This window comes from Equus caballus, unplaced genomic scaffold, assembly GCF_041296265.1.
Source record: "Equus caballus isolate H_3958 breed thoroughbred unplaced genomic scaffold, TB-T2T haplotype2-0000437, whole genome shotgun sequence".
NCBI lineage: Eukaryota > Metazoa > Chordata > Mammalia > Perissodactyla > Equidae > Equus > Equus caballus.
Window position 1 is genome coordinate 4,155,873 of NW_027222394.1, and position 8,545 is coordinate 4,164,417.

Genomic DNA, 8,545 nt, shown 5'->3' on the forward strand with positions numbered 1-8,545 from the left:
AATCATACGGCATATGTATCTGCATCTCCCAACAAAGACACGAGGCTTCAGGGACAGGACACAACCAGCTGCAAGGGATTTGAGTTTACCTCTTCATGACACCTTCACATCACAGCCTCCTATAAAGGCCTCATGCAACCTATGGAATAGGCTTTAGAAGGCTCTGTTCCTGTTTTTCTTGGGATTGGGAACATCTTTTGAGTTTGGTTCAGTGAAAGGGGATGTTTCTGTCTATTAATTTCCAGAAGGCATCTTTCACATCTTTATTCCTCAGGCTGTAGATCAGGAGATTCAGCATGGGATTGAGAAGTGTGTATAACACAGAGGCCTCATTAACAATTTGACAAGAGTTTTCGGAGTTGGACAAAATATAGGGAAAGGATGGTCCCATGGAAGATGGTGATGGTGGTCTGGTGGGAGGCATGGGGGAGAAGGCTTTGTGATACCCCTTGGAAGAATGGATGTTTAGTTTATAAAAATAAAATCATAGGAAGCAAGGATGATCAGTGGTGTACTCACTTCATTGAAGGTGGAAAAGCCAAAGAGCAATAGTTGAGGAATGTGTATATTGGAGCTCAAGACTGCGATGAGAGCAGTATACTCACAGAAAAAGTGGTTGCTTATGTTACATTCAGAAAAATTTAATTGGAGAGCATAGCAAAGGAGTACCAAGGTGCAAAACATACCCCAGCAATACGACCCAGCCACCAGGAGGACACAGAACCTCTGTGACATGGCCACTGTATAAAGCAGAGGATTATAGATGGTCACAAAGTGGCCACAGGCCACCACTGCCAGAAAGACGGACTCAGTCACCACCACAGCATAGGACAGGAAAAACTACAACACGCAGCTGGAGTAGAAGATGCTTTTATTGGACATGACCAAGTTCTCAAGCAGCTTGGTAGTAATGATGGAAGAGTAACAAAAATCTACCAGAGAGAGGTTACTAAGGAAAAAATACATGGGAGTGTGAAAGTTTGGGTTTATCTGGATGAGTACTATCATCCCAAAATTTCCTACTGCAGTGATAATGTACATGATCAGAAACATGAGGAAGAGAGGAATCTGAAGTTCTGGACAATTGTGAAACCCAAGAGGAGAAAGTTTGTCTCCACACTCAGAGTTCTTGCAAACATCACCACAATGCCTTTGAAGGGAGGGGGTGGGGGAAGAGAGCTGTTCTGTTAAAGAGAAGATTCATGGATGGGAGTGACAAAGACATTATGACTTTCTGTGGTAGACGAAATAACATGAGTTGAGTTATTTGTCTTAGTTTCCTCCATCTAGAATATACCCCATGCAGATAACTGCTATGGATATACCAAACCAAGCTGAATCTCTGAAATGTCTTTCCATTTCCATTGCAATTTGTGTTTTCATAAAAAACACTTACCATATTATAGTGTGCACATCCACACATTAGCTAGTAGTGTAACATTCACATAACTTATAGAGAATGCTTGCACATAAATGCTTAAACTAGTGTAAAAGTCAGTGAAAAAATGTGAAACACTTGCCCAAGAGAACAATATATATTGTTACTATTTTTTGCCCATATACACAAATCAACTAAAATTTTCAAGAGGATATATTTAAACTCTAAGGATAAAGTAGAATATATTAGAAAAATCAAGAAAAAATATATCAATCCCATTTTAGCACCTTTTGTTCACTAAAGTTTACTTCTTTCATTGAATAGCTTGGCTGCTGAAGGACTGAGGAATCCAGCGGCTCCTCTGTACCCCAGAGTGTAGTGTGCACTTTATTAGAGTTTATGGTCTGTGGGTTAACTTCTATTACAGCCCAGACATCATACGGACATCTCTTAAAGGGATCAAGATTTACAAGGTAAGAATTCTGTCAGAAATAATTAATTCTCATCCTGTAACAAAAAGTTTGGTCTCTGAACCCGATGCCAACCCAAATAACGAGAACAGAGTCTTGAGTGGAGAGGAAAGGTTTTTACTATGCCAGGCACAGGGAGCAAAGAAAGGACTCATGCCTCAAAAATTGCTAGCTCCCCTATGAGGAATGGGTAGGTATTTTTATTTGGGGTTTTGAGTAGGGGAGGGGGAACATGTAGCCTGTGCAGCTGGGTGCTTTTCCACCAGCCTGTCTTTGGCCTTGAGAGACTGCTTGCAGCAAGGCAGTTGGGGGGGGGGTGCGGTGAGATAGGAGGATGGCAGGTGGGCATCCTTTGCTGTTGTCTCTGGTCTCCTCTTCCTGTTTGAAGCAGGTTCAAGTGCTGGGAGTCTGGAGTCCAGGAGTTGAGGTCTGGGAAGCCTCCACCCCTTGATATTCTTGAGACAGGGGCTTTCCTGGCAAACTTCAAGGACACAGGATAAGCTGAACTTTAGTGTGCCTCCAACACCAGGCCACCTGGGCTTTTAACAATTTGTAACTCCCATTTAGTTGTAAAGCTCAAGGAGTCCAAGTTTAAAGAAACAGGTATTTACATGTGAGTGGAGCTAGAGAAGCAGGAAAGGAGGTGGTGGGTTTTAGTTTTAACCCCATATATGCTGGCTTCAATGTGGGGGAACTGATATCAGGGCTGATGTTAAGAGCCTGTAACAATTCTTGTGAATGTTTATACACTAATTTAAGGTGCATATAAAGATAATACAATATCCATTTTCAAGTGGAAGTTTATTCTTTTCCTTGCGAAATTTTTGTCAATGGATTTGAAGCCAAATATTTCCAAGACTAACTCCTTTCTTTAATATTATTGGACTCAGAATTGGATAGCATTTACAGTGACTCAACACACACACACACAAAAGATCATGAGAGTTACCATATCAGGAAAAGAATATTTTACCTGCTTTGTAGTAAACTTGATTAAACTCACCTGCTCCAGAGATACAGGCCACCACTCTCCTGCTTCTCTGTAGAATGAGTGCAACTGGAGCCCCAAGGCTTCTACATCTAACTCAGTACTCCTAGAGACTCAAACTCCCGAAGTCACCACCAACTTACTCCTCACAAGCATCAAAACAAGTAATTAAGGCCAATGCAAAGTCTCCTACACCATTTTTAATGACTCAAATTTCCTTGAAATTACACAAAAAAAATTGCATCTTGAAATTGACTGCCAGGACTTATTTGCTCCTAATTAAAATCCATTTGGAATTAAAATAAAACTGAGGCAAGGCAGTGTTTCTCCAATCCTGCCTCATCAACCATAAAATTCAGTGGGGCTTTTTTGATTTTGTGGGCAGTGTATACCACATTTAGGCAGGTTACTCCAACCTATTTACAAAGTTACCCCAAAAGTTGTCCATTTTTAGTGGATCCCAAAACAAGAGAAAATTCCAAGAATTCCAGTCTGTCACGCCAGCTGCTGTGTTATTTGGGCCATATGACACAGCATATATGATCATCCTTGAAGTGTATTTGCAGATAAGGATTCTTCAGAACTTTGGATAAGCCCCTGTGGTGAATTACAGATCAGACCTTTGAATTTTAAAGCAAAGCAATAACTTCTTCTGCAGATAACTATTCACCTTTTGAGAAACAGATTCTAACTTTTTAATGGACCCTAACAGAGACTGAGTGACAATAAGCTACCAAGTTACTATGCAACCTACACTTCCCATCACACACTTCATATTGTGTAGCTCACCAATCCAGAATGGGAGGCATGCACTGCAGTCAACAGTACTCCTGTTCCTGAAGACACAGGTAAATTGCATGAGCAAGTGATCCAGTTGTCCATGGTCCATACTTTGATTGCATGGCTTTCTCTGTGAAAGTGTGAACTTGTCGTGAGGTATTCCCTATGAACAACCTGAATGTGGAAGAAAGCACCAGGGCCTTATTCTCAGATGATTCTGTGTGATATGCTGGCACCACACAACGGGGACATTTGCAACACTACAGTACTGCCTTGGGGGATTCCTGAAAAACAGTGGTGAAAGATCTAGTATTCAGAAGTTCAAAAAGTGTGCCTGGAATATTGGAATAGCCTATTTAAAACTCAGTTATAGGACAGTCTCTGTTGGTATTATTTTAGAGTGATGGAATGATTGCCTCCACAATGTGTTAGATGCTGTAGGTCTGAAACCAGTATACATTGCTGTTTCTCCTGTAATTTATGGGTCCAAAGTGGAAATAAGAGTGGCTATTCTACAATTATCCTTAGTGATCTACTAGCTAAAACTCTGCTTTATGAAGGTGAAACTATGAGCTGTAGTGGTTTAGAAGGCTTATGCTTCCATAAGGAACACAGTGATAGATACATTAAAGTGGAATTGTGACTTGTTTGACAAACAAAACGTGGTGGGAGTTAAATAGATTCCAGAATAGAGGCAGCAAGATGCCTTACTACTTCTGCTACCAAGCAAAAGCGGGTCTGCTTCTTGGTGAGTTGAAATCAAAGCTTTCTCCAGAAGTAGTCACACAAAGTAAAATTTATTTGCAGCAAATAAGGAGCCCACAGGAAATTATTTCCTAAGCCATCTCTCCCTGAGCAAGGGAAAGCAGGGGCCTTTTATTTCAGATGGAGGATGAACATCCAAAAGGGAAGTTTCATCATTACATGTAGAGGTGGTTATTCACTTGCACAGATGCAGTTTGAAAACATCATTCCACATGCATCACATGTTATGGTAATAAGGCTTAAGCGCCTCCTAAGGTAGAGATCTTAACATTAAAATTAAACAGGGTAACACTTGGGCACTTCTCAGCCCCTCTGTGCAGGTGTCACTCTTGCAGAGACGTTTGGATCCATTCAGAGCAGGTGATTGTATCTCTTAACATAACTGAAGAAATAATTTTTGGAAACAATTAAGCACTTCCTCCTTTGAGTTACTTGGAGCAGTTAGTCAGTGACAACATCCCTCCTCTGGTTTTATCCTGTTCCTCCATCTTAAGAGGCATGAGGCAAACGTCCATCTTCTGTGACTGCTTCCTGCTGAGCATGGGCATTGTCACACGGACTGATAGAGAACAGAAGTATTCCTCACCAGGTATAGCCTCAAGTTGTTTGCATTCTTGCGTAACAAACCTCTGTAATTGTATAGCTTCAATGTTTTTAGCCACAAACTGTATGAGAATTAAATATGCAGAGTCCAAAGGGAAAGAAAAGAAGAATAGCTATTAAGGGGCATAAGAGAAGGAAGTCTGGCTGGCTTCTTTCTGTTAGCCATGTGGATTTCTCCAATAACCCAGTTTTACTCTCTTCTATAGCACCAATACTATTAACACAGAGAGAGAAAGACACATTAGCAAAGGCCCAGACTCATTTCTCTTCTGCCAAAAGATAATCGAAGGCAGTTCTATCACCTTCAAATCCAGGCTTGATTCATTGGCTACCATGGCCAACATGGCAGTGACTTCTTTGATAGTGGCTGCATTACAAATGATGCCTCCTGCTGAAGCCACTAGTGACTCAATCAGGGAGATTACCCCAGCACTAAGGAGCCCTGCTTCCCTCTTGTTCTTTCCTCTTTTGATTTGTGGAGGTGCTAAGGTGGTACAGTTATGAACCTGTATATATTTAGGATCTGAATGTACTTACCCCACTGTCCAGATTCCACCATCCCTTTTATAATCTAGTTACAGGGTTTCCCATACTTCTCTGCTGGACCTAGCCTTGCTGCCCAGGAACATACAGCCTCCTTGTAAGCCTACCATGCCGAAATGATATGGGGAGGGTTAGGATCCAGGGCAGAGACTGGGATGGATAGACAGACATTCAGAGATTCATAGGTCCTTGGGATTTACTTAACTTTGTGGTGTCAACAAAACAAGAGCTTCAAATCAGAGAGTAGTTCACAGGAAAACTCAAGGTCATCAATCTTATGCAATGATGTCTTTTGATGTTCAGCTGTGGGAGCATTTTTTACCCATGTGTGATGGATACAAGCAGTGACTCCTAATTTTATGTAAGAGTGAGTGGTTAGTAACACCAAGTGAGACACTACCCAACTAGGATTTAGCTGATCAGGGGGCAAACTACTTTTCCAAGTTTTAAGATAGACCCAATATCCAGGCTCATATGAGTGGAGCTTGAACTCTGTAGGTAAGGAAAGACGGAAATTTCCATATTTATTGAGTGCTTCTGCCACCTGCTTCAGATTATTTACGTGTTTGATAGCCTGGGTCTGGGTTTGTGAGTGAATGTGAGTCTTTAGAAGGCCTGGCATAGGGCATTTCCAAGAGCCTAAACTTCAGTTTGCCTTTTGGGGCTGCCTTTATCTGAATGAAGGCTATTGGCAATAATTTTAGCCAATCTTCCTGCATCTCTTGGCACAGGTTATTCAAGGTGTTTTTTTAAAGTTTGGCCCACTCAGTTTTTCCAGACGATTGTGGTCTCCAGGCACTATGTAGCCTCCATTTGATTTTTAAAACTCTGACTATTTCAGAGGTGATCTCTGACATAAAGCCTGACCCATTATCACTCTGGATTGATCTAGACAACTCCAAATGGTGAATCACCTCTTTTAACAACACCTTTGTTACCCCCTTTACCATTTCTGACCCGCAAGGGAAGGCTTCAATCCATCCAGTAAATGTATCCACAAACACCAAGAGGTATTTTAACCCTCCAGGGTCCATGGGCATATCAATAAAATCAACTTGACAGTCTTCCCTTGGTTAAGTTGCCTGAATTTGAGTTGCTTTCACCAGGGGAGGTACAGGAGGTCTGATTTGTACATTAATCATTCCTCTGGCAATAAACACATTGTCCAGTTATTTTTTTCAATAAGTTATTTTATACCTGGGGTGCTTATGACCTTCATCAGAGAGAGGTATACAAGGTCTCTTGCCCATTATGTGTAGAATCATGAGCACACTTAAGTAGTTGTTTGGGGGCTTGAATCTTCCCTCATTGGTTTATCATCCAGCCCTTGGCTATTGGGGACCACTGGTAACACTGTATAGTGGCTTCCCTTACTTCATCCGGTGAATACACTGGCGTAAATTCATAGAAGGATAGAGAAGGAATTAAAGGTAACTGGAGAAACTCTGCTGATATAGCAGCCCTTTTTGCAGCCACGTCTGCCAAATTATTCCCTTTTATGGCCTCTAATTCCTCACTTTGATGGCCTTAAAATGGCCCACAACTACTTCCTTGGGGCCTTGTCCCACTTCTAGAAGTTTAAGGATCTCTGGCCCATGTTTAATTTCTTTTACTGCTGCTGTTATGAAGTCCTCTTTCTTTCGAAATGACTCCATGAGCATGAATTACAGAGAAAACATACTTAGAGTCTGTGTATATTGTTATTGTTTTTTCTTTTCCAAATCCCAATGCTCTGATTGATGCAATTATTTCTGCCTTTTGACCTGAGGTGACAGGCGTTAGCCCCTTGGCTTCTATGGTCGCATGCAGAGACGCTACTGCATAACCTGCGCCTCCTTGTCCATTACTCATGAAGCTGCTCCTATCTACAAACCATACTTCCTCTGCATTAGGTGATGGTTCTCTCTGGAGACCTCTGTGGCTAGAGTAAACCTGATCAGTCACTTCTGGCAAGCATGGGTAATAGGCTTATTGGAATCAAGGAGAAGGGTAGCAGGATTTATGGTATAATAGGGTTTTAAAGAAATCTGAAGGGAATCTAGCAGCATAGCTTGATATAATAGCATTATATTCTGGGATAGCCATAGATGTCCTTTAGTCTCTAATAAGCTAGAGACTTGATGCGGGGTCTATACCATCATGGGTTGGCACATAGTTTTTCTTCTTCTTTGATTAAGAGGCAGGTGGCAATTAAAACTCTCAAGCATGGGGGCTATCCTTTCACCACAGTGTCTAGCTGCTTCAAAAATAGGTTATCACTCTTTTTAAGGGTTCCAACATTTGAGTTACCAGTCCTATAGCTATTCTCTTTCAAGAACATATAGGTCAAATGTTTTGCTCGGGTCTGGTAAGGCCCCTGCATGTGCTTCCATTAGCAAGTGTTTAAGCTTATAGAAAGCTTGGTCACATAGCTTATTCCACTCAAAGGGGTCTATTCTGTCCCTATAGTTTACATAGAGAGACTTAGCAATCAATCCAAAATTAGGGATCCAAATGTGGCAGAAGCCAGCCAACCCCAAGAATCCTCATAGCTCCCTATGAGTTATTGGTGAAGTTGACATAGTACCATTTTTCTCTCTTGAGAAAGTCTATGTTGTCCCCTTGAAATGATAAACCCCAAAATCTTTACAATTGAATTAGATATTTGTGCCTTCCCTTTACACACTTTATATCCCTTACTGGTTAAGAAGTTTAATATAGTTAAAGTGTTTTTATCAGAGATTTCCTTAATAGGCCTGGCTATTAAGATGTCATCCACATAGTGTAACCCAGTACTGTGTCCTAATTCCTAATTTTAGTTCCCTTAAATCTCAGTCCATGATTTCCCTGAAGATAATAGGGGAGTTTTTGAACCCTTGCAGTAAGACAGTCCAGAAATACTGATGCTTTTGGTAGGAGTCTGGATTCTCCCATTCAAAGGCAAATATTTCCTGGGACTTGAGATCCAGTGGGATGCAGGAAAAAACATCTTTTAAACCCAGCACTGTATACAACCTGCTGTCCCTAGGGAGATCAACT

At 41.3% G+C, this 8,545-nt stretch overlaps 1 pseudogene; it reads right to left on the minus strand.

The window, feature by feature from the left end:
- Positions 1 to 208: 208 nt before the first annotated feature.
- Positions 209 to 7,182, minus strand: LOC138922962 (olfactory receptor 5D14-like; annotated as a pseudogene).
- Positions 7,183 to 8,545: the final 1,363 nt, after the last annotated feature.